Genomic DNA, 26,530 nt, shown 5'->3' with positions numbered 1-26,530 from the left:
AAGTTCTAGCTTGCTTTGTCAAATGCCTTCTCTGCATCAAGACCCACCAAAAACAATGGTATTTTCTTACATTCTGCTTCCCTGTGGATCATCAATGTTCTGTTAATGTTGTCAAATGTTTGCCTCCCCTCTACAAAGCCACACTGATCCGTATCTATCAGTTTTGACATTACTTTTGCCATTCCTTTAGTTATTATCGACATGAACTCTTTATAATCATGGTTTAGTATTTAATTGTGCCTGTATGAAGCTGGATCTAATGGGTCTTTACCCTCTTTAGGTATTACAACTACCACTGTTTTCTTCCAGGATGTTGGTACTTCTCCTACTGTTAAAATACAGTTAAACAAAACCTTCCAGATCTTTATCAGTTTTTTCCCCTTCTAGCTTCCAAACTTCCACAAGAATACCATCTGTTCATGGGGACTTTCCTGTAGATTGGTTATACATCACCATTTTTATCTCATCTCCTCCTATCCTAACCATTAGTAATTGAGCCTCATCTACCTCTAACCTTGGCACATTTAATTCTTCCATAAACATTTCCACTTGCATCTTTTCTTGATTTCCATATTTCTCTACTTTATACAGACTTTCATAGAATTACTGAAATATTTCTAATACCTCTGCAAGATCACTTGTTACCTTCCTTGTTATTGGCTCCCTAAGCTTGGTGACAGGCCTTTCTACTTTCTGTTGCCTGAGTCATTGTGCTAAAAGTTTTTATGCTCTAGTGTTATTATAAAAAAAGGTTGCTTAACAGCAATCTTTCTAAACTTGTGTATATTACAGAGTTAATCCCTTATTTTCTGCTTAGCATTCTGCAGTTGACCCTCTTGTTCTGTGAGTTTCCCCCTATTCTGCAATATTGTAACATTTGTCAGTCCCTCTAAATAATTCTTGTTGCTTCTTAACCATAGCTTTCTTTCTTTTATTTCCACCTTAGTTTTAAACTTCACCTTAATTGTATCCCACTTCCTAGCTATATTTTCAGAAGTAATTGCTATCCTCTCAAATAGCTTCTGAATAATCTCCGCTTCCCATTCCTTAAATTCCTCTCTTTTCAACAGATAGGTGGGAAAGTGTCTCATTTTTATTTCATTACCCTGTGTTTTTATTTTAGTTATTGTTGGTGCATGATCTGAAATAGTTATTGGGTGCTTATCAAGACCTTCAATTAAATACACATGTTTCTGTGAAATGTAAATTTTGTCTAGCTTAGCCCAGTTTTTATACCTTGGGGAATGATATGTTAATTCAGTCTGAACTCCTAATACTGAATTCACATCTTCCTTGCCAAATATTTTTTTATAAATTTCTTCAAAAATCTACCCACCTTTCTTATACTTTTCCTTCTGGGCCCCCAGATACATGTTCACTACTGCAAATCAAATTTCAGTCCCCACCTTTAAGTAATATTCCTTGTTGAAAACTGATAATTTCTTCCAGAATTTTCTTGAGCTTCATTATAGCAGCTTTAGGTGGAATATAAATACATGCAAATGTAATCCTCATCCCTTGCCAGGAGCCTGTTAGCACTACGCATCTGCCAATATTATTTTTTATCCTCTTGTATCACTATGGGAGCTCCTCTTGTGTTTAATATAATTACTCCCGTTTTCCTTTGTCCCAGATATTCCACAAAATAATCACCCTCAAAACTTTTCTTTATCAAATTCACATGTTCATTTTTTTCCAAGTGTGTCTCCTGTAACATAATTACTTGCAAATTTCTACATTTTTAATATAGTTCACTATTCTTTATTTTTTGTATTTATCTGTGAGACCGTTGACATTTAAAGTCATTACAAAAAGTATCATTGTATTAAAGTTATTATTCCCACCTTTTATGTATAACACCATTTTGTTAAATGTCTAGTGCCAGCTTTTCTGTTACATGCATACACTGTTTGGCAGGTTGTACTTTTATATTGTTGTTTCTTGTCATTTCCATTTGAATCTATGTCACATCTTACAAAACATTTTATCGAAAGCCCTCAAACCAACCAAAAAAACCCTGAATACCCCCAAAACCTATTAATTTAATACTAACACACAAAACTAAGTACATCTTCAAATATTGAAGTTTTACCCTCCTAATAGGAACAAATGTCCCAATCTGACAGCCACTCTCACAGACTTGAGTTAACCTAAAATAAAGGTTATCCATTTTAAGACACATGGTACAGCCTGAACATCTACTAAGTGCTAACTGGTTTTGTCTTATCTTTATAGCTCTCCCAGCTGGGAAAACCCTGAATGCTTTAAGAGAACATTATCTCCTGCTAGTTTCTGCTTCCCCCCAGCCAATCTCTCTCCATCAGACTGTAACCAATTTCTCTTTATCAGATTGTCTCCATAGAGATATGAGAACCATATTATCAGATTGTCTCCATGGAGACATGAGAACCAGACAGCCAATTTCTCTTTATCAGACTGTTCCCATGGAGACATGAGGGCCAGATACAGAATTGCTACTAAGCTTACATTCATTTGCTAAAAAAGCCTCATAATATTCAGTATTCTTTTTCATTTACTTGGTTTCTCTTAAAACGTGTTACTAAATCAATCTAAGGTCCTTAAATCCAGTCAATCAGTGATGCAAGAATGAGAAAAAGCACATTAAGTTTTCTTTTGTCATGCTCTTTTAACCAGGCTTTTTTTACAATGCAGTACCTGCATTTCTTAAAACTGAGCAAAAAGAAAGAAAGAAGAGATAAAGAAAGGGAAAAAAGGAACAGCAGCACCTATTTACAGTCCCCATTACACTTAAAAATAACTGATAAAACTTTATAGCATGCAAGGAAAACCATACACCACAAAAATAGTACTATTAAGAAAAAACTGTTTTCTTTACTTACAGTTAACTTTCTCCCCTTTATTGCCCTCCCCAAAACATTTTTCTGAACATTAATGACATGAAGCCTAATATTTCCAGATTTTCTTGTTCTGGCATATTTCACTAATATAATTATTGCATTGTAATCCCACATTAAGTTACTGGTTTTATTACTGTTCATCGCCATCTCCCTAATCCTGTCTCTGCTTCATTTCCAATGTACTCTCAATTGTTCTAGTCAACTCTTGTGCTCCCTTCCTTCCCTCCTACATTTTATGTTGAAACAGTGAAAAAATGTTTCATGGGTACAGTCTCTCTTTGGCCTTTATTACCAGATGAACAAAAAGCAAACTCTCCTGTTTCACAGCTCACTTTGTGTTGGACAAACTTTTCTATTTCCTCCTTAGCATGTACTTCATCAAAAATTATTTTTCCCCCAGGAAAGAATATCTTGAAGACAGCTGGGTGCAATAGTCTGAATCTCACACCTGCGTCTCAACATTCCCTGAATAGTGGAATAAATTTACCTCTTCTGCCTGGTGTACAATGAGTAATTATTCTCCACAAACATTGCTGTTTCCCACTTTTAGAACTTTGTCCTTCTGCCACAGTTTTGTCAGACTCAACTCTTTCTGCTGGTAGCATTGCATCTTTACTATTAAAGCTCTAGGTTGCTTTCTCATAGCCAGGTTTGGAGCATGCACACAATGTGCCCTATCAACTAACAACTCCTGCTGTGGAATGCCAGTCCAGTTGCTTATTTGTGCTTTCATAAAATTAATAAGTCTTTCCTTCCACTTCTCTGGAGTAGCTGAAAATCTCAGCTTTTTCCTATATGCTGTGTCCTCTAATTCTATTAATCTTTGAAACATCTCTTCCTGAGCAGTTTCATATTCAACCAGCTTTTTCTTCATTTCAGCCTCTCACTTTCTCAGCTTTACCACCTCATCTGAATATCTGTTTAAAGCTTCTTCCATTTTCCAGCCTTTTGTTGTTCATGTTGATATACTCCATCAGTGTTTCATTTATTTTATCCAGGTCTGTGTGCATTTGTCTTATATCATCTTGTAGGTTACTGAAAGTCATATCTGGAGGTCACATTGCTTTTTGCTGCAGAACTTTCCCCAGTCAGTAAACACCAAAAACACAATAGAAACTTGACAGCCATGGCAGAAACAATTTAATGTTGAAATTACAATCTAAAATCCAAGTTGTATCCAAAGTAGACGGAAATAATACAATGGTTAAGCGCTTTCACCTGGAACACTCTCAGGCTTCTTCAGAACAATTAAAACATGAAAAGCATTACCTTTTTGTATTACTAGCAGCTTCATATCAGCCAATAAGATGTAAAATACTGAACTGACAGCCCTCCCCTGTTTAAAGTCAAACATTCTAACACTGAAATTCTTAAATGCAAAAAATTAACAAACAGTACAAACATGGACTGTTGTTTCCCCAGTCAGTGTTTCTTCCTCACTTTTTGTAGCTGATTTTTTTCCATGGGTCTGTATTTCTTTTTTCCTGGCATCCAGGCAGTACACTTACTAGCCAGTTACTGAAATTTACCCATAAACACAAATATCTACTGGCCTTCCCCATTGAGTTTCTGTTGGGAGAACTAGAGTTAAGCTATTACTCAGTGTGTAGCCATCTTTGAAGTCCAAGCTTGTCTTGACTTCTGAGACTTAAATACTGAACAGAAAAGGGTCTAGTACAGAACCCTAAGGTGCAGACCTGGTCACTGGAGTCTTGCTACAGGTGACTTCACACACTTTCACATTATTGTGTCTTGTCTGTGTTCCATTTGTCTACCCACTTGGTGATGTAGGTGTTTATGCCCACTTAAGACACTTGGCCAGGTCAAGTTATATGGGATAGCAGTCTCTTCCTCATGCATGCCCTTGGTGACCTTCTTGAAGATGTCAGCCAGATTTAACAGACATGATGTAGCCTTAATGAATTAAAAATGGGCTGGGTACATGGTCAAGAAATTACTTGTGTCCTTTTAGATAAGGTCCATGAAGAGTCTTTGGTCTGCCTCACAGATGAGGAGAGACAAGTGTATGGTCTATAATTCCCTACATCAGATGATGGTCCCCCTTTGTTCATATGGATGACTGTTGTTATACACCCTTCTGCCAGAACACTAGCTGTCTGGAGGCTGTTTTTAATTAGAGATCCAAGTATGTCTGCTATGTCAGGTTTTAAGTTATTGCATAGGCAACCTGGGATGTTGTCAGAGCCCACTGAGTCTGTATTTTAGCTATAGAGAGTGCACAGATGGCCTGCTGTCCTGAAAAGATAAACTGAATAATGTTTACATGTATACTTTGGCTGATGGCCAGTGGGGATGGGGAGTGCATTTTGAGCTAGCAGATTGCCTATTTATATGGGTTCAGTATGGTGGTGGCATCCACAAACAACTCTGTGCTTTGTTTACTGTATGTATTCCCCTTCACATTTCATATTTATTTAAATAAATGATTTGTAACACCACTTCCAAATGCAACTTTGTTAATGCATCACATGCCACACAGTGGCACTGTTCACACAGTCATACAACTCTACCAATGTCACATAATTAAATCCGTTGCACAGTATATGCCTATATGTTTTTCTTTGGAAAGCTGTGTGTGAATGGCCTAATATCATATATGGACTCATTACAAATGAGTTAGATGTGGCTCATGCAGAACAGTTACTGACACGAATGCTGATAGTCACATATTGCTGCTGGGGGCCACCTCAATAATTCATGGGAATAGCAACACAGTTGCACATGCAATGAATTCCACAATGTTGCAATTGAATCAAAATGTGTGATATGTTTATGTACATCACATCATTACAACACATGGATGATGCAAGGCTTATCTGCCCAAGTAATCAGTATGACTTTACATTGATATCTGTCAGAGTGCACTTGATGGCAAGTATACACATGCACATGTGTCATATTGCAAGTGTCATTGTGATGGTTGAATGAGAACTGCATAGAATGTTGATATACTCCACTACAAAAACACATGCCTTACTAAGCCAATAGACATAGTATCATCCCATGTCAACAGTTCTCAGGAGGCATATTACTATAGCTATTGTGGAAGGAACATGTAATCCAAATGGCAGCAGCAACCATCAAAACATTGCCTCACATCAAAGATTGTAATACCCTCTTGTAGAGCTACTGTACATCCACACTTCAACATAACGCATGTGGATGTCAGCAACTTTGACAAGTGACATGTTCATAGGGGCATAGGACATTACTAGGCTAACTGCTAACATCACATAAAATCATAGACATTATTATAGCATTTAAACAAAAATCACTCTATCTATATGATGGAAGATAGTAAGGCTACATGTGTGTATGTGTGTATTTTTTGATTGCATTACATACTGCCTCTGTCCATGTGTGACATCTGCACCACACTATGACAGAATTAGCATTCACACATCCAGTAGTCTGGACTTGGTTTTCAGAGGCTCATAGAAGGACTCTGCTTTATGATGTGTGCATGCATCTTTGAGATGAAGATATCCTCCAGTCCTCTGCAGGAAGGATGTCATGTGTCCAGAGGGAAAAATGGGATGTTGGATTCATGGGGCTATGTTAAAGGTTCTCCTAAGTGGTAGTAAAATGAAAAGATATTCAAAAGATCATACAGTGACCGTAATATAGAACCAACTACACACAAAGCAGTAGACTAGGTCTAATTTGAACATTACACCTGTGTAGCTATAGAAGCTGGATTCCATACAATGAAACACTAGCACTACCACATATGTCTAACTTTAACAGTGTCACATCTTGGTGTATAATTGTCTCAAAAATATTATTTGCATAAATACACACTCAGGTTGCCTGCTGTCAGATCAGAAACCCTAACTATCTAGTTACAGAAACTGGATAGCACAGTACTTAATGATAGTGCCACAGCACAAGTTTGACTTAAATAGTGTCAGAGTGCACTTTATGGAGGATGACATCATCAGTGTATGTTAACAAGAAGATGTTTGGATAAGTGTCTGACATAGCTGTAGACTCACATGTTATACTAAAATTGTTACCAGACTTTATTTTTTGAAAGAACACACATACACAAACATTATTTGACTGTAGTGAAATTAGATCTCCTATCTTTCTATAGAACACAATACTTAACACAGGCACCACAGCACAAGACTGGCTTTCTTAGTGTCAGACAACACTTTATAAATGATGACATCAGTGTCTGGTGAGAAAAAGATGGCAGTAATGCTATTCTAAAATGGTGTCTAGAATCTGAATGAAATCAACACAAACACTGACACACACACACACACACACACACACACACACACACACACACACACACACACACACACACACACACACACACACACACACACACACACACACATGCACACATGCACACACCAGTTGACCGCAGAGAGACTAGAAACCCTACCTAATTCTTGGGTCTGTATTACTTCATCAATATTTCCATGAATACTCAGTCATCAACCCCTTTACATCAAACATCCATTCATTGAATGTTCACATCAGTGAATGGTTATGATAGGGAAAGGAGATAGTTGGCCATCATTAGAAATTTGCCCTTTCCCCACTATAGTGTGATCTCAGAGTTGGTATATATAAGTAGGGGGGTGTGGGGTATACAGCCTCCCACCTTGGTGGGTTTGAAATAATGTAGTGTGTGTGACAATTGTTGTGGTGGACAAGTAATTCCCAACTGTTTGTTGATGTGAACATTCAGTGAATGTCTGCTCAATGTAAGAGGGTTGATGATTAGGTAGTCGTAAAATTTTGATGAAATAATATAGACCCTAATTGTCTGCAGAGCACAGTACATAACACAAGTGCCACAGCACAAGTCTGGCTTTAATAGTGTCAGACAGCACTTTATAGCTGATAACATCAGCAGTGTCTGGTGAGAAGATGGTAGTAGGAGCATCTCTCATGCTATTCTAAAATGGTCTCTAGAATGTGAACTAACTGAACACAAAGACACACACCAGCTGACTGCAGTGAGAGTATAACCCCTACCTAGCTATTTACAGAACACAGTACTTAACACAAGCACCACAAGACAAGTCTGGCTTTCTTAGCATCAGACAACACTTTATAGCAGATAACATCACCAGTGTCTGGTAAGAAGTAGATTGTAGTAGGAATGTCTTACATGCTGTTCTAAAACAGTTCCTAGAATTGGAACTAACTGAACATAAATGCACACATACACACATGTCAGTTGACTGCAGTGAAACTAAAACCCCTTCCTAGCGACAGGTCACAGTACCTAATGCAAGCACCAAAGCACACATCTGTCTTTCTTAGTGTCAGACAACACTTTATAGCTGCTGACATTAGCAGTTTCTGGTGAGAAGTAGATGGTCGTAGAAGCGTCTCACATGCTGAATGTAAACTAACTGAACAGAAACATACCAGTTGACTTCAGCAAGATTAGCACCCCTTCCTAACTAGTTACACAAGCTACAGAACACAGTACTTAATGCAAGCACCATGGCTCAAGTCTGACTGTTACATTGTTGCTGAATAATTTATAGCAGATGACATCATCATTGTATGTTTGAGAGAAGATTTTGGGAAGCCTGTATAAAATTATGTAGTCATGTACAACTGTCAAAGTACTTATTCTCCATGGGACTGAAATGCTGACAGTAGGATACAGACTCATGGTCTTCTGACTACACACACACACACACACACACACACACACACACACACACACACACACACACACACATGCACGCACACACAAACACACACACACACACACACACACACACACACACACACACACACACACACACACACACACACACACCAGTTGACTGCAGTGACATTAGAACTCCTACCTAGCTAGTTATACAAGTTACAGAACATAGTACTTAACACAAGCACCACAGCACAGGTCCAACATTTACCGTTACTGGACAATTTATAGCAGATGATATCATTATTGTATGTTTGGGAGAAGATGTTGGGAGACCTCTATGAAATGGATATGTTGGCATGTACGACTGTCAAAATATTTCGTCTCCATGGGACTGAATTGCTAATAATAAGATACAGACTCATGGTCTGCTGACTATGCACACACACGCACACTTACGCATGCATACAGACACACACATAATGTGGATGCTGTGGTAAGTTAACCCAAACCTAATTTGTCCCCATCTGCAGAACACATTAGCTAATAATTGTGCCATCCCCGGAGTATGTTTTCACCTTATCATATTGTTTTTTTACACATGACGAATTTATCATTATATGGTCTAGATAACATGTCCTGTTATGACAGTAGTGTGCAAAGTGTGGAATTTGTATTTTCTGTTGTGTTTCCAAGGTGCAGGTATACTTTAAAAGACAGTTACTCAAACTGGATACAGTAAGCTGTTAGGAATGCATGTTGCAAAAGTGAGACATATGCACCTGTCTATCAATATGCTGTAAAATTGGACACACTTACATTCACACACACACAGACACACACACACACACACACACACACACACACACACACACACACACACACACACACACATTTTGTGATCAGCATGGGTGCAACAGTGGATGTAAGTGTATTCATTTTTGTGGTGAATTCATGTCCACATTAAGACATGTATAAGAAAATCTGAATGTCTATTTTCAGTATAAAGCTTTAGATGATGTACCGATGTAGTTGTGCTATATATTTTTGTAGTGTAGTTGACATTTGGGAACTACTATTGACATATCCATTTTCAAGTGCAAGGGTGCAGAGCACACATGAGTCTGAGTAAATATGTGTTCAGTCACTAACAAGTGCCTTCCCTTTGGTTGTGTTTTTACATGGATTATAATGTGATGAAAACTGTGTAGTAAACATAGTAATATACCTAATCAGTTCGTTCTATAGTGTACTGCTGAGCAACTGGTTTACACGATTGATGGCAAAGTGTTCCACATTTAATGAATACAATTTGAACTTGGGAATTACTTATACATATATGCTAGGGTAGAACTAGCTGACAGATACTATGGTGTTCATAGTGTAGTTTATATTGGAAATGCTATATCATAATTTTTATAATATTAAGGACTGTTGCTATTGCCTTCCATATTTGCATGGAGTTAAATGATGAGCAAATGCAGCTCTCTGCTTCAATATATAAATAGTAATATTTCTATTGTTTTGCCTTCCTCTTCGCAAACATGCTAAGTGGTGAGGTGTGGCAGTCAGCACTTTGGACAGTACTGAGTGTAAAAAAAATACTTGTTGCCTTGCTTTCCCTGTGACAGCAGGTGTAAGAGTAAGGAGTTCATATTTTCAGAACAAATAACACAGGGTTCAAATCCAACTCAATCTAATTTTTTTACATGTGTTCAAGATGACATTATATAAGTAAATGTGATAATTTTTGCAAAGTACTGTATAAAAATGAAAATCAGTCAATAGATTTATATTAACAGTACACATATGGATTTGCATTTTTATACATTCAGCAGTCTAAATAAATGTTAGAGTAAATTTTAATTGTAGTGCCTTTACTCTGCTTTAACTATGTGGTTCTTTAGTACAGTAAGTTTAAGCAAATTGTGCAGAGGTAGATGTACAATGCTATAGGACATGAAAAGCCATTCACCAAAACTTGGCATTGGTGCATGATGCCAAACTCCATACAAACACAGAGGACAAAATTTGAAGGCCTTTATTAGGGATTTATTATGTATGTGTGTGGTGTGTGATTCTATTTTTTGACCAGATTAAAGGTGTGAAATGGGTTAGATAGGAAAGTGGTGTAATGGGGACAAGCAGGGGAAAGAAAAAAGGGGAAGCAATATAGAAATATGCAGGAGGGAATTACAAAAGAACCACTTCTTCAACAGTGTGATATGAACATGGATAGAAAATTGGATGAATTTATACTGTCACTACAACACAAATGAGTGACAATAACGCAATCATGCTGTACAGTCAACTGGACCAAATCAAGTGCGTGTTGAGAAGACACGTGTGAAGTGGAGAGCTACGTATGGCACAAAGTGCCCAGTTTTTTTTTATTTTATTTCAGTAAGAGAAGAATGTTGGGTAAGGTACATACATATGTTAGGGTCAGGTAAGTAGGGTAGGTGAGGAAGCTGGTGCAGACAAACAAGACAAACAAGAAAGAGACAGGGATGGTGAGGGACAGGGGATAGGGAGAGGACATTAGAGGCCCATGCCCATCAAGCATGGGGACAGTTAGAATCTAGTCCTCACCATCAGAACTGTCATCAATGTCCCCTTCCACTTTCTGTTGGAGTGCTTGCCTTTTTTGTTTTCTCAGCATTCCAAGAAGTGTCTTCTCCACACTGCTGAGGTGTGCACCAATGGTACCTTCTATGACCTCACAAGCCATGCCTGGCAACTCCTGGTGGGTGACAAAATCCTCACCTCCACCAGTACTCCTGGAGGGTACCACTGCACCAGCTCCGGGGTAATGCTGTCTGATATTTAGGGCCTAGGTATTGGAGTGGCTACACAGGCAGTACTGACAGGTTGTGTCCCAGATGTGCTGGGCTTCTGTGCAGCTGCAATTGGAGGGGTGGCAGGCTGAGCCACACTGGTTGGCCTACCTTCCTGTGCTGGAAATCATTTTGTCAGTTGTCAGAAAATTATGACATCAAAATGTTCTGATCACACATATAAAATAAAAAAGAGAGATAAGGGGCAGGGTAACAGAGAAAATAGCAAAATATAATTATAACCATCATATGTCACATACAATAAATTAGGTAATAATGCCAACATGGATAAACCAGTGAAATAACAAAAGATGACCAGTCAGCAGCTTGACGGCCAACCACAATGTTCTTGTGCTCCATAAAATAAATCCAAAAGGTGTTTAAAACTTTACAGCTCACTTTATTAAAGTAAAAAAAAACATTAAAATAAGCAATTTCTTCCCATATACCCACAGGACTTCTTCATAATAAACCTTCCTAACAGTAAGTTTAAATAACCATTCAAAATGGTGGTCACATGATCCTTAATAAACCTTGATCACGTGGTCATCAAGAAACCTTTGCTTCCAGCATTTAAAGTGATAAGCAACCAATATTTCTCAGTGCATTATTACCAAAGTGCATTGTATTTTAATAACACATCATAGAATATAATAAATATATGTTAAAATAATATTTTAAAATTTTGTAAAAGGTTTATTAAAAATCCACCCTGTTCCATAAAGTAAATACAATAAAAAGGTAAACATGCATAAAAATGTTTAAAAGAACCATTCATGAAATTTCAAAATTGCAAGAGTCTCCTCTAAAAAAATCAAGCATACTAGCATTCTAAAGCTTTTAATTTCAGTAAGCATGTAACAGAGCAGTGTTAATTTAAACCAGGTCTAGATAAGGCATTAAAATGCAGTTGCCAGAATAATTCTCTAGCTTCAAGGCTCAGGGTCCATGGTCCCTCCCCCCACTATGTTTAACCTGTTCCAAAATACTGAATTTAAAATTATGGCCTGGGCAGTCACTAATGTGCTTGGCTAGAACATTCATATTTTTGCTCCTTTTACTATCATAAATATTTCATACATCTGCTCTTTTAGGGTACGTCCAGTCTTACCTATATAAAATGAATCACACATCTGACAGAGGCCCACATATGCCACTGCTTTTGATGTACAATTACATTTATCTTTCATTTTTAATTTTTGTCCATTTATTACAAATTACATAGACATATCCACAGTAGCTGCAAAAATGCATTTTTTCATGCCTTTTACTACTGTAGAGTCAGTGTGTGTTTTAAAGGGTCTCTCCAAAATATTTTTTATGCTAGCTCCTTTTTTGTATACTGTAATGGGTCTCTTCCCCCAGTTTCTCAAAAGTGTCAGCATAATATTTCAGTATATTCCAGTTTTTATCAAGCATCCATTTAATCAAGCCACTTTTAGTGTTAAAGTTAGTTACCATACTACTTCTGTATGGAGAAGGAACATTTTCATTGCTTGGGGGGTGGGGTTCCTATTATTTTCTACACCATTTTAAGATAAAATAGGCTTAAAGTGGCCAGTTTCCCTTTTATATACCACCTCTTCCATAATCTCAACTACCATGGTTTGTGGGTAACCCCTTTGCAGGAACTTATTTAACATAGGTTAACATTCCATCAAGAAGTTTTGGTGTTTGGTCACCATTCATGCTGTTCTAACAATTTGTCCTTTATGACAGCCTTCTTTTGTTTTTGTGCATTCCGACTCCTAAAATGTAATAATGTATTTGAATAAGTGTGTTTCCTATATATTTTTTACTTATATGTATGGTCATCAGTATCTTTTTCTAACAATATGTACAAGTATAGTATAGATGTATTCCCGGTTTGTTGGGTAAACATCAAAAAGTTGGTACTGTTGTTAATATATATAATAAAATCATCTAATCTAGTTTTAGTATCTTTCCAAACAAAAAAAAAAAACAAATCATCCAGATATTGGGTGTAGAACCTGTAAGAATTTTTGTATGCACCATTGATTATGTAATCCTTCTCCCAATGTGCCATAACTGTTAATAAATATGAATACACTTACATCCACTATGTTAACAACCAGTGAACCACAATTCAAGCCCATAGCCACTCCATTTTTTGACAGAAATGCTCCCCCTCAAAGTATTTAAAATTATTATTACAATACAAATACATTTTTACTTTTACGTTAACTACACTTTTTAAAAATCCAAAATAGGACTGAGACTTGTTCCAGATAATCCTTGCAATATGCATATATTGCACATATGCTTTTAAAATAATACAGATTAAGTTAACAACATGGCATTTATGCCAATTTTGTTGAAATTAATATTTGATATTTTATTATTTTACTATGTATTTCTTACTTGTGCGATATGAACCCACAACATCTGAATAAACTATTACAATTGACTCCTAAAATTACCTTGAGCTACAGAATGAAGCATGTATGCTTGATTTTAAAGTTAAGATATACTTGCTTAATTAGCTACTAATGTATTGAACAGCAATATTTAAAAAAAAATACTAATTAAATTGTGCTGCATACATACCCCTTGCTTATCTCAGCCTTTCTAAGCATTCAGCATGGGCCTCCCTGTTCGCTGAAATCTTCTGACCAGCTGTAAAATAAAGAGGAGAGAAAAAGAGAAGAGCATTATGACAACTAGTCTAGGCTATTTGCAGCTTTATATATAATTTAAAGTATCTTTATCTGTATACTTACACAACTATGCAATGTCAGCAGTCCTAAACTAATCCAGCCACTGGTTGAGTTGCTCCTGCTTGCACCTTTTCAGGTCATTGTAATGGTGCCTGCATTGCTCTTTAGTGTGTGGAATGCCAGTTGAACTGGAGACAGCCTTGGCAAGACTATTCCAAGCCTTTGATTCATATTGAGAGTCAGTATAGTCCCCCTGCAAAAGTCTACATCTGCAGCAATTTACAAGTAGTCCAGTGAATATTCTGGACTCCTCTACACCCCATCTTTGAGCCCTAAATTGGGCACCTTCTTTCCTAGCTTCTGCCATGTCTGCAGAGGTCATAAAGCAACAGTTAAAAATGTTTCCCTGCCAATTCATGATATCACGTTTTACGGTTAGTGTGCAAACCTGCTCAACCATGCCAACTGCATTTAGGTGATGTTAAGTGGATAATTGCCAAACAGAAAGGAAAGCAGTTTATGAAATATGAAGGGTAATGTGATGATTGACATTAATTTATGTCATGTCTGCTGCTATACCTGTTAGATTATTTGACTTTTAGACATGTATTGGGGTATATACATTTTATGACTTGACACATTTTCTATGTGGCTGTACACACTGATAAAAGTAATTTCTACATGTGGAATTCAAACCTATGTAAAATAGGGAATACATGTTCTTTCACATAGGTGTTTTTTTCTTCCTTGTTTGTCAGACATACTTATTAATTATATAGATACATTAAAGAGCAAGTGGTTAACAGTGTGTGTGTGTGTGTGTGTGTGTGTGTGTGTGTGTGTGTGTGTGTGTGTGTGTGTGTGTGTGTGTGAGTGACCTGATAAGGTCCTGATTTATACGTTCATGTGTATATGTCTATCACTGAAATATGAAGTCCATCCAAGGTCAGAAAATAAACTTTTAATAACAGAAACTTAAGTGTCAGTATACCATTAGTCACTTATATAATTCATATGATATCCACTGCTATAAGTAGTTATTGTTATGTATAATTATCTTTATATTGTTCTTTATTTTTAAAAATTGAGTGGAATAGCATTAAAAGAATTTGGAGAAGCCTGACTCACTTTTATCTTGGACATGAACTTTCACCAGTTGCCACAGGCAACAAGTGTATTTTTTATAGTCATTACTACCCAGAGTGCTCATTGCCACTGAGACAGTGTTTGTTAGACCTATCATTAGTTACACATATACATTAGTTGAGTGTTTAGCCATGTATGTGTGTGACATGAACGTTCAGAAAATAAATGTGTACTTATAGAACCATAATTGTACTGATACCCACAGTTAGAAATATAATATATATGACATCACATGTATTCTCAATCTACTTGTGAGATATAATTATCTTTATGTATAATTATTTTTATATTGCTAATTTTTATCTAAATTACAGTGAACCAGCATTAATAAAACTTAGAGTTTTCTGGATTAGAACCCTGGCTCACCTGTATCATGGCCATTAACTTACATTTGTTGCCATAGGTAGAGCTAGGCAGTAGGTATAATTTTTACAGTCATTACTGTGTATGAGTGCTTACCACCGCACACTGCCACTTAATGTGTTTGCACGATGGAAGACCACACATGTTACAATGTATCTTTTTAGAAATTGACAATGTCTCTTTATTGTCTGCAGATGTTGTGGAAGCATGCTGACTGCCATGCAACACCACTTAGTGTGTCTGCATGATGAAAGGCAAAAGATGTTACAATTTATCTTTTTTGAAATTGGCTCATTATCTACAACATTATGCCATGTATGTGCATAGGTGAGCAAAGCACAAATGAGACAGGTAAAGCTCAACATGCATTATTATCATAAAAAGTGTTTATTAATTTTCATCATTAAAAAAAAAATATGAGACATAGGCCATGATCTACATATCCTATGTGATGTGCGCTTTATCGTGTTTACCAGGTATGCTACATACACACACAGTTGATTCACAGCTCTAAATTATGCTGTCCTTATCATAGAACCAACTTCCATTAATTTTGAAATTTTTAGCCATTTACCATATTTGCTCTAAGGCATGCACTTTGCAAATATTAATATTTAAAAAAAAAAAAAAATTACAAAATACATTTTAACACATATTTCAGATTTTTACACAACTGTGGATTTGAGCTATCATACCAATGAACCTACAAAACACACTAGGAATGTCTTATCTCTCTTTGCCACAGAAACAGCTTTGCAGCAGTAAAGCAAATCATATGCATACAAGCAATTTCCATTTCCTTCACAGTATTAACAAAACATACGCTTGCACAATCTCGTTTGTTTATACATGTGTGGCTTACATATTTAGTACAGTCTTGTACACTCTCATTTGTTTACACATGTGTGGCTTACATATTTAGTGCAGTTAGTGATTGCACAACCATTTATGACTATGTTTGTACCAATGGAGCTCTGTCTTCACTTTGTATTGTGTTCATTCTTCTATTATCTGTGCTGTACTTTCAGACATGTAATCTGTAGTGCAATTTGTATCACTGTCCTTTAAATGTATGATAAAAAACATGACAGTAAAAAACATTTCTCAGCAAAGGCAGGAGAGTTTGACTATTAGTGAACAAAAATAATAAATGTGTGGGACTTACAATATGGCTGCACATTGAGTAGCAGCTTGATTCTGGCTCACCTAGTGTGAGCACAGAAACTCAACAGAGAAAGCCAGTATTCATTTGTGTTCATGGGTAAATTTCAGTAACTTGCTAGTAAGTGTACTGCCTGGTTGACAGGAAAAAAAATACAGAGCACCTGGAAAAAATCAGCTGCAAAAAGTGAGGAAGAAACATTGCGGGAAGTTCTGCAGCTGTTCAGCAAAAAGCAATGCAACCTCCAGACAATACTTCCAGCAACCTACAGGAAGATAAAAGACAAATGCACACAGACCTGGTTAACATAAATTAAACACTGATGGAGTATATCAACAACAAAAGGCTGGAAAATGGAAGAACCTTTAAACAGATATTCAGATGAAGTAATAAAGCTGCAAAAATCAGAGCTTGAAATGAATAAAAGGCTGGCTGAATACGAGACTGCTCAGAAAGACATCTTTCAACAATAATAGAATTACAGGACAGAGCATGTAGGGAAAACCTGAGATTTTCAGCTATACCAGGGAAGCTGGAAGGAACAGACTGCATTCATTTTATGAACGCATAAATAAGCAACTGGACAGATATTCCACAGCATGAGCTGTTAGTTGAAAGGACACATTGTGCGTATGCTCCTAACCTGACTGTGAGAAAGCAACCTAGACCTTTAATAGTAAAAATGTAATCCTACCAGCAGAAGGAGTTGATTCTGAAAAACTGTAGCAGAAGGACAAAATACTAAAAGTGGGAGACAGCAGAGCGCTTGTGGAGAATGATTATTCATAGCACATCAGGCAGAAGAGGAGTAAATTAATTCCACTATTCACAGAATGTCAAGACGCAGGTGTGAGATTCAAACTGCTGTACCTAGCTGTCTTCAAGGTATTCTTTCCTGGAGGGACAAAATCACTTTTTGATGAAGTACGTGCTAATGAGAAAATACAAAAGTTTGTCCAACAAAAAGTGAGTTGTGAAACAGATGGAGATTCTGCTTCTTATTTTTCTGTTAATGAAGACTACAGACAGACAGTACCTGTGAAACCTTTTTCACTGTTTCAATGTAAAATGTTGGAGAGAAGGAAGAGAGTATGAGAGTTGACTAGAATAAGTGAGAGTACATTGGAAATGAAGCAGAGACAGGATTTGGGATATGAAGTTGAACAGTGATAAAACCAGTAACTTAATATGGGATTACAATGCAAAATTATATTTGTGAAATATAACAGAACAGAAATCTGGAAATACTGGACTTTTTCAGAATTTGTTGGATTTTTGGGGGACTCAAAAGTGTATGCCTTACTTCATGTAATTAATGTTCAGAAAAAATGCTTTGGGGAGGGGAAGAGAGGGCGAAAGTTAACTGTAAGTAAAGGAAACATTTTTAATAGTACTATTTTTGTGGTGTATGGTTTTCTTTATGTGGTATATGTAAAGTATTTTTTTTCAATTACTTTTAAATGTAATTGGGATTGTAAATAGGTGCTGCTATTCTTTTTTTCCTTCCTTTCTTTCTCCATTCTCTCTTTCTTCTTGTTCAGTTTAAGAAATGTAGGCACTGCAATGTTTAAAACAAAAGCTTGGTTAAAAGAGCATGACAAAAGAAAAAAATAATATGCATTTTTCTCATTCTTGCATGGGAGAATGACTGGATTAAGGACTTTAGAGTGATTTTGTAACATGTTTAAAGAGAAAGCAAGTAAATGAAAAAGAACATTGAATATTATGAGTTTTTTTCTGGCAAATGCGTGTATGCTTCATAGCAATTCTGTATCTGTCCCTCGTGTCTCCATGGAAGCAACCTGATAAAGAGAAAGGCATGTTACTTATAAGTGGGGATTGAAATTTGATTTGGAGCAGTGAAGTTGTGTTTGGGGTGCCAAGAAAGGAAAGTATAACAAAGGAGGGTAGAGGTTTGAAGAAATTTATGATAATATTTAGCATGAAAGATGTGAATTCAGTAATATGTGTTTGGAGTGAATTTACATATTATTCCCCAAGATATAAAACATGGGCTAGGCTTGAAATAATTTGCATTTCACAGAAATATGTGCATTTAATTGAATTCTTGATGAGCACCCAATAACTGTTTCAAATCATGCACCAATAATAACTAAACTAAAAATACAGGGTAATGAAATAAAAATGAGACACTGGTGCTTTCCCACCTATCTGTTGTAAAGAGGGAATTTAAGGAATGTGTAATGAAGATTATTCAGGAGCTATATGAGATGATAGAAATTACTTTTGAAAATATAGACAAGAAGTGGGATAAAATTAAGGTGAAGTTTAAAAATAGGGGGAGAAAAAAGAAAGGGAGCTATGGTTAAGAAGTAACAAGAATTATTTAGAAGGACTGACAAATGTTAAAGTATTGCAGAATAGGGAGAATATCACAGAAGAAGAAAAGGATCGACTGCAGAATGTTAATCAGAAAATAAGGGATTACCTCGATAATATACACAAGTTTAGAAAAATAACTGTTAAACAACTGCTTGATAATAACCCTATAGCACAAATGCTTGCAACTAGGATTTTGTCTGTGTAGTTTGTTTTCATTTATATAAATATATGATTGCTTATGTTGTAAGTGATAGTTTAATAAAGATGTTTCTTGTTTAAAAAACAGGGACAGGAATTAAATAATTTATGTAAAGTTGCTTGGGTTATATGATATATAGCAATATATCTGAAGTATAATGTTTGTTGATGTTAATTTAATAAAGTTTGATTACTTTTGTATAAAGGTAAAATTGCCTATGTCATCACAAGTGATAATTCAATAAAGGTGTGTTTAAAAAATAACCCCAGAGCACAAAAACTTTTAGCACAATGACTCAGGCAACAGTAAATAGAAAGGGCTGTCACCAGACTTAGGGAGCCTATAACAAGAAAGGTAACAAGAGATGCTGTAGAGGTATTAGAAATATTTCAGAAATTCTATAACAATCTGTATAAAGCAGAGAAATATGGAAATCAAGAAAAAATACAAATGGAAATGTTTATGGAATTAAATATGCCAAGGTTAGAGGTAGATGAGGCTCGATTACTAATGGTTAGGATAGGAGGAGATGAGATAAAAATTGTGATGTATAACCAATCTACATGAAAGTCCTCAGAAATAGATGGTATTCCTGTGGAAGTTTGGAAGCTAGGAGGGAAAAAGCTGATAAAGATCTTGAAGGTTTGGTTTAACAGTATTTTAAGAGGAGAAGTATGAACATCCTTGAAGAAAGCAGTGGTAACTGTAATACCTAAATAGGGTAAAGATCCATCAGATCCAGCTTCATACAAGCCCATTTCAATACTAAACCGTGATTATAAAGTGTTCATGTCTATAACGGCTAAAGGAATGGCAAAAATAATGCCAAAATTAATATATATGGATCAGTGTGGTTTTGTGGAGGGAAGGCAACCCCCTGACAACATTAATAGAACACTGGTGATCCAGAGGGAAGCAAAATGTAAGTAAATACCATTGTTGTTGGTGGGTCTTGATGTAGAGAAAGCATCTGACAGAGTAAGCTGGGACTTTATGAGCAGGGCAAAAGAAGCAGTTACATTTCCTGAAAAAAGTAGCAGTTACATTTCCTGAAAAAAGTATAAGATTGATTAGAAGGATATATGAGGGATTAGAGGTGAAAATTAAAGTGGGTGGGGTCCACTCTGATAATTTCTGCTTGAACAGAGGAACCAGGCAGGGGTGTTCTCTTTCCCTTTTGTAATTTGCATTATATTTAGAAGAACTGGAAAAGAAAATAAGGGACTCAGAAATTTAAGGATATAATTAGTACAGTAGTCAAGAAAAGCTGGCTCTATTTGCAGATGATATTATTCTTTAACTGACAAAACCAGAAAGAGACATTACAGTGTTGTGGAACACTTTGAGGCAGTTTCAAATCTTTTCAGGATATACAATTAAATTAATGAAGCTAAAACAAAGGCAATAGCAGTAAATTATGTACTGACATATGAACTGGTTCAGCAATATCCATATTTATGGGGACATGACAAAATGAAGTATTTAGGAGTATGGATTGTGGCAGCTAAGGATATGTGGGAGAGACTAAACATAAGATAATATACAAATTGAGAAAATGGAAGCTTTGTTATAAGGCTATGGATAGTAAGATACAAACAGTTAAATAGTTTTAATCCCTTTAGTCTTATACCCAGGTCAGGCATATTTTTATCAACCAGAGGAGAATTTGTGGATAGCAATTAGTAAGAGCTGAAGGACTTTATCTGTGAGGGGAATACAGCAAGAGTCAAGTGGGATAAGATGATTCTTCTAGTAGAACATGGCAGATTGGGATTACCCAATTTAAAGGAATATTTCAGAGCTACACAGTTGAGGCTCCTATACATAGCTCAAGCAGAAAACTACAATTCAAAGTGGAAAGGGATGATGAAACAGAGGGGAAGTACAAGAAACAAGGGGAGTTTGGGATTTTGGATGCAGGTCTTTAAGGGGAATAATAATAATCATACAGAATATTATATCTATAAAGTAGCAGAAAGTATCCTAAGAACTAAGCCAAGATAGGAATGGAGAAAGGATATTCTGCTTATAGGGATGACTTCAATTAGGGATATAGGCAATAGGCAAGAGGGGACTGGAATTTATTTGTGAAAACTTGCAAAGGAAACAAGGTATTGCTAGCAAATATCTAAAGAAGGAAAGATGATAGAATGGGAAGCCACCAATAAATTATTTGGACTGCAGGTTAGAGATTGCCTTCCCTATCAAGGATTGATATCAGAGTATAGGCAAAGAGAAAGAAATGGGGGGGTCCTAAACAAAAGACCAGCACCGATATAACTTTTAGTAGAATCTAGAACAGAAGCTGCCATTAAAAAAGGAATAATTAGTAGATCTTATAAAATATTGCATGATAACTATAATAATCAATCAGAGGAGGTTAGAAAGGATTGGGAGGAGAGATTGGATAAGCAATTCACAAAGAAACAATGGGAGGATATATGTATGTCTCCCAAATATGAAACAAAATCTAGAAGATTTAGGATTTTTATTTGGAAAATTTTACATAGATATTTTTATACACCAAGAAAACTCCAGAGAATTTTTCCTCAGGTAGACAGCAAATGTTGGAGGTGTGCCGGGGAAGAAAAAGGTAATTGGGAGCATATTTTCTGGGAGTACAGTGAGTTGGTGGACTTTAAGGATTCCCTGCTGGATGCACTGTCAGAAATCCTGGGTGGGCAGATTGTTGTGATGAGGGAAATTATTTTTCTGAGCTATGATACAGAATTGGAATTGCCTAAACATAGTGAGGCCTTGCTGTGTGTAATTATGTTGGCTGCCAAAAAAACAATTACTAGAAAATGGAAATCAAAATCTAAACCATCTATACTAGACATAGTGAATATAGTAACAGAGATAAAACAACTAGAATTGAGATCTTTAGAAAAGGGTAGGAGAAAACTATATAGGAAAAATGGGAATTCTGGGAATAATACATACGTGGGAGGAATGAGGTTTAAAAAAGGGCAGGACTGAGGACTTAAATAAGCTATGTAATGTTCTGATTAAAAAATGCTTGGATAGATTATAAGTGATGTAAAATGCCTGCAACTGGGAGTGTGTCAGTATGGCTTGTGATGTAAAATGCTTGCAAGTAGGATTGTGTTGTTGTGATTTGTTTTCATTTATATACATGTATGATTGCCTATGTCATAAGTGATGATTTAATAAAATGTTTCTTGTTTTTTAAAAAAAAACGGCAGGTATTGAATAATTTATGTACAGTTGCTTAGTTTATATGATATATTGCAATACATATGAAGTATAATGTTTCTAAACATGAACTTGTTAATGTAGTTTGATTATTTTTATATAAATGTAAATTTGCCTATGTCACAAGTGATAATTCAATAAAGGTGTTTAAAAAATAATAACTGCATACTGTTTACTTCCATTTAAAAGCATGCTAAAGTTACTTCTACACTTTGTAAGTGTATCCTGGGTGACACAACCAATGTATATAAAGTAGTCTGAATTGCTGTTTTGTCTTCCTTCTCCCTCCCACTAATCATTCACAGTTACAATCCATTAGCAACTAACAGTGGGGTAGTGCCTACACTATGTTTACACCTGCTACATAAAGTCAAACGTTTGAGATTCAGCAATTCTAATGTGTGTGCATCTCATTTGCATCTGCACTGTGTTCAGAGGCTTGAATCTACACTATAAAAGTTAACTGTGCAGCTAGAGAACTTGAAGGTAAGGAGGCTTATGTATCTGGAAAAAACAGAAGATTGTTATTCCTTTTGATTTATCTACAGAGAAGGCTTCTAATCTTGCAAAGGTATGATTGTATTTTTCAAGTACATTCTAGATTTTGTAACATGTTACAGAGCAAATTATATATATATATATATATATATATATATATATATATATATATATATATATACATATATATATATATATACACACATTACAAAATGGAACTTTCATCTGTAGGCACTTCTTATAGTTCACTGTTGGCATAGGCATTTTTGGCAGGCATTTACATTTCTCAGATAGGTTATTAACATTCATCATAAGTGCTGTTGTTAAAATTATCTTACAATGCGTGTTTTTTCATGGAAATGTAATGAACTATGTCAATGACCCAGGGTATTATGGTTCTAAGATGGCCCATAGACACCTCCAGGGGAGTGCTGAGCACAGTGAGAGGTGACTGGCAATCATATAAAATTGACTTTTCTGTGTTAAATGTGTACATATTGTGAGAACTGTGTTGAAAGCATATATAACAATTGAATTATGTGGTACTCCATGGTTTGTACAACTTTTTTTGCATGCTGTTTTGGGGGTGTTGGAGTCAAGTATCATTTTTGTGTTGCCACAACAAAAGGTATGTTTCAAGAGGTTTTCTCTTGAAAATGTATAGCCATCCTGTTATTTCATTGGGAAGCAATACAGTATTAAAGTGATATTCCTTCTTTTGGACCAAACATTGGTTTGTGTGTGAGTGTGATGTGGTACAACCACATAATCTTCACCTTTAATAACTGAAATGAAATGTATGTTTCCAAAGTTTAATGTTGAAAAATATGTGTATATATAAGCAGGAATTTACTTATATGATATTTATGTGTTGCATCCTTCTCTGTTTTATGTCACATAGGATTACAGCACCTAAACATACAAATCCAAGTAAACCCTTTTTCAGTGACTATGAAAATGATGTAATAGTGCAAGTGTTCAGGCACCACGGTGCCTTTATGCTTGAGAGAGGACATAGGGATATGGCTGCCAGAATGCAGATTTGGAACCAGATAGTCAATGATGTCAATGCAGTAGGGTGTCGCACCAGGACTTATGATCAGGTGCATCATAGGGCTACTGATATGATTTCATCACCCTGGAGGAGAGCAGCTGCATTTGCTTATGAACAGCTGGCTGGGGGGGGGGGGCTGCTACTGAGCCACCACTGACATCAAATGAAGAGTTCCTATCAACTGTCAAAGATCCAGACAGCTCAGTGGAAACTGCACTCCAACATGTGATTGATGTCAGTGCTGATGCATCTGGGAGGGCAACTATGCCCCAGGAGGAGCTTCCAGGTAAGCTTACATATGGCAAGTTTTAAGATTTGGTTGTATAGTAAAATATAGAAATTTTTAAGTGATATGTTCTGTGGATTTTTTATGAACCTATTGATAAATTAATAGACTTAAAGACACATTTGTTCATTGTGCATGGGCTGTGGGTGGATGTGTCAGCCAAGTTTCAGTTAAAACTATTCTTAATGGACATATAGGTAAAACTGTGCATTCACTGTCCCCCAATGTTATTGCATTTGTGATGTTTAATATGCATTCTTACCTTGATTCATTTTTTCCAGGACCATCCTCCCTACCAAGGATGGAGTCATCTGCACATGGTAAGCCAACAATTTTTCTTTGATTATTGATGCCCATTTGTCAGATATATTCATTTATCTCTATGTGTGAGGTGGCTGTAATGAGTGTGTAAATTGCTGTACCATCTGCAATAGTCTGCCCAGTGTTAGTTTATCATATACATTGTTTTAAATATTTTAATGTAGTATTAATTTTATTCCTGTGTTTGTTGCTTATTATCACAGGTGATCTTGACAGTGGAAGTGTAGAACTCTTCCCACCTGATGTAAGAGTATCTATAGAGTCTGATGATGAATGGACAAACAGAGACACAGTTGGGGGGGGTGCAGATGTTGAATCTGACACTGAGGTTGACATTCAGCCATCCCCTGTATTTTCCTCAGACACAGTCACTAGGCGTATGCACACCTATTCCACTGAGCCCTCAAATATTGGACAGGTTAAGGGTTAAACATTTCATCAGGGTAGTGTGGTTACTGCAGTTTCAGTGCTGGTTGACACTTGCTGTAGCCAAGGTGTAGGCAAAGTGCCACACAGGAGGGTTTTTAGGGGTGCTTGGAGGAAGCCTGCTGTCCACCCTCCACCTGATCCTGGTATGTCATTATGTGCCACTCGACATATGTTTTGGGTCATCATGGAGGCACAGACACATTTCACTAGGGCCTCTGAGGACATGCTTAGCATTGTAGATGTGGCACAGGCTGATGTGCGTAACTGCCACTGTAGTGTGGCCAATTCAATGAATTGGGTGAAGGGCATGATGGAATGGACAATGTCTGTGATGGAACATCTGCTGGAAAGGGGACAGCATCCACATGGATGTAGGTGAGCATCATCATCTGATGTTAGCCAATATGGCCGTGCCCGATTATGCTCCTGTAGTGGCACTACTTTCATTGCTCCGTCGGTGATTCAGGTGTCCACTTGCAAACCTGGTAGGCCATGGTGTCATGGTCCTGGATGTACTCGTGAAGAGAGCTCATCCAGCAGACATCAGTCATGTTCAGATAGCAGCAACACATCTGACAATGGGCATTGACATGCCAATGCAACTCCTGACAGAGCCAGTTCTTGCATTCGACGGTGACAACAATGAACTGTTATCCTCTACCATGCCTGGCTCACACCTGTCTGGCATGCCAAACTAGCACAGAGCTTGGTGTTCTTGCACTCACACACATGTTTCACCTTCACTGCCCATATAGACACACACATAACAGGTACAGGGGCCATTTGTGAGGCTTGCAGCTTATTCTGTTTCAGTGGCCATTTGATAATTTATCTTAATTTCTGCCTGCTTGTCTTTCTTACTCACATGCACTCAATACCTTTTGTCAGCCTTGGCATCCTGCCTCCCCCAAACAACACCCTGTGCAATGACGATAACTGTGCCATAGACTTGACTTTCTCTCTTTTGGTTTCAGGGATACATAAGTCTTTTCTCTGATGCCCAAGGTGCATAGTTGACTTAATGCATATTATATGTGTGTTTGTGATGCTCTTTTGCAAATTGTATTGCTTTCTTACAGGTTTTTATATTGTCTGTATCTTTGATTCATGAGGCCTATAAGTTGATACAGAACATATCTGTTGACATAAGTCAGTGCTGTCACATATTGATGTCATTCCTGTAAAACTCACCCACCTTTTACTTAGGTACATTAACAAGTAACAGCATGTAAATCTGCCATTCATTTGTGTTCTTAGCCAATTTCTGTTATTCATTTGTGTTCATAGCAGTTTATTTTCCTATACCAGGTTCAACACTTACCTTGATAGCCCAGCAGTTACAAGTATTTTAATTTGGAGCTGACTCTGTCTGATGCTAGCAGTACTTAGCCATTACATGGGTAAGTAAAGGTTGTGAGCATTGCCTGGCATCCATGTTACTGTATGTATGTGCATAGGAGGAAGGTGTTAGC

Source organism: Protopterus annectens, chromosome 5.part1, assembly GCF_019279795.1.
Source record: "Protopterus annectens isolate FY-2018-M chromosome 5.part1, PAN1.0, whole genome shotgun sequence".
Classification (NCBI taxonomy): domain Eukaryota; kingdom Metazoa; phylum Chordata; order Ceratodontiformes; family Protopteridae; genus Protopterus; species Protopterus annectens.
Note: the sequence above shows the minus strand (reverse complement) of the source record.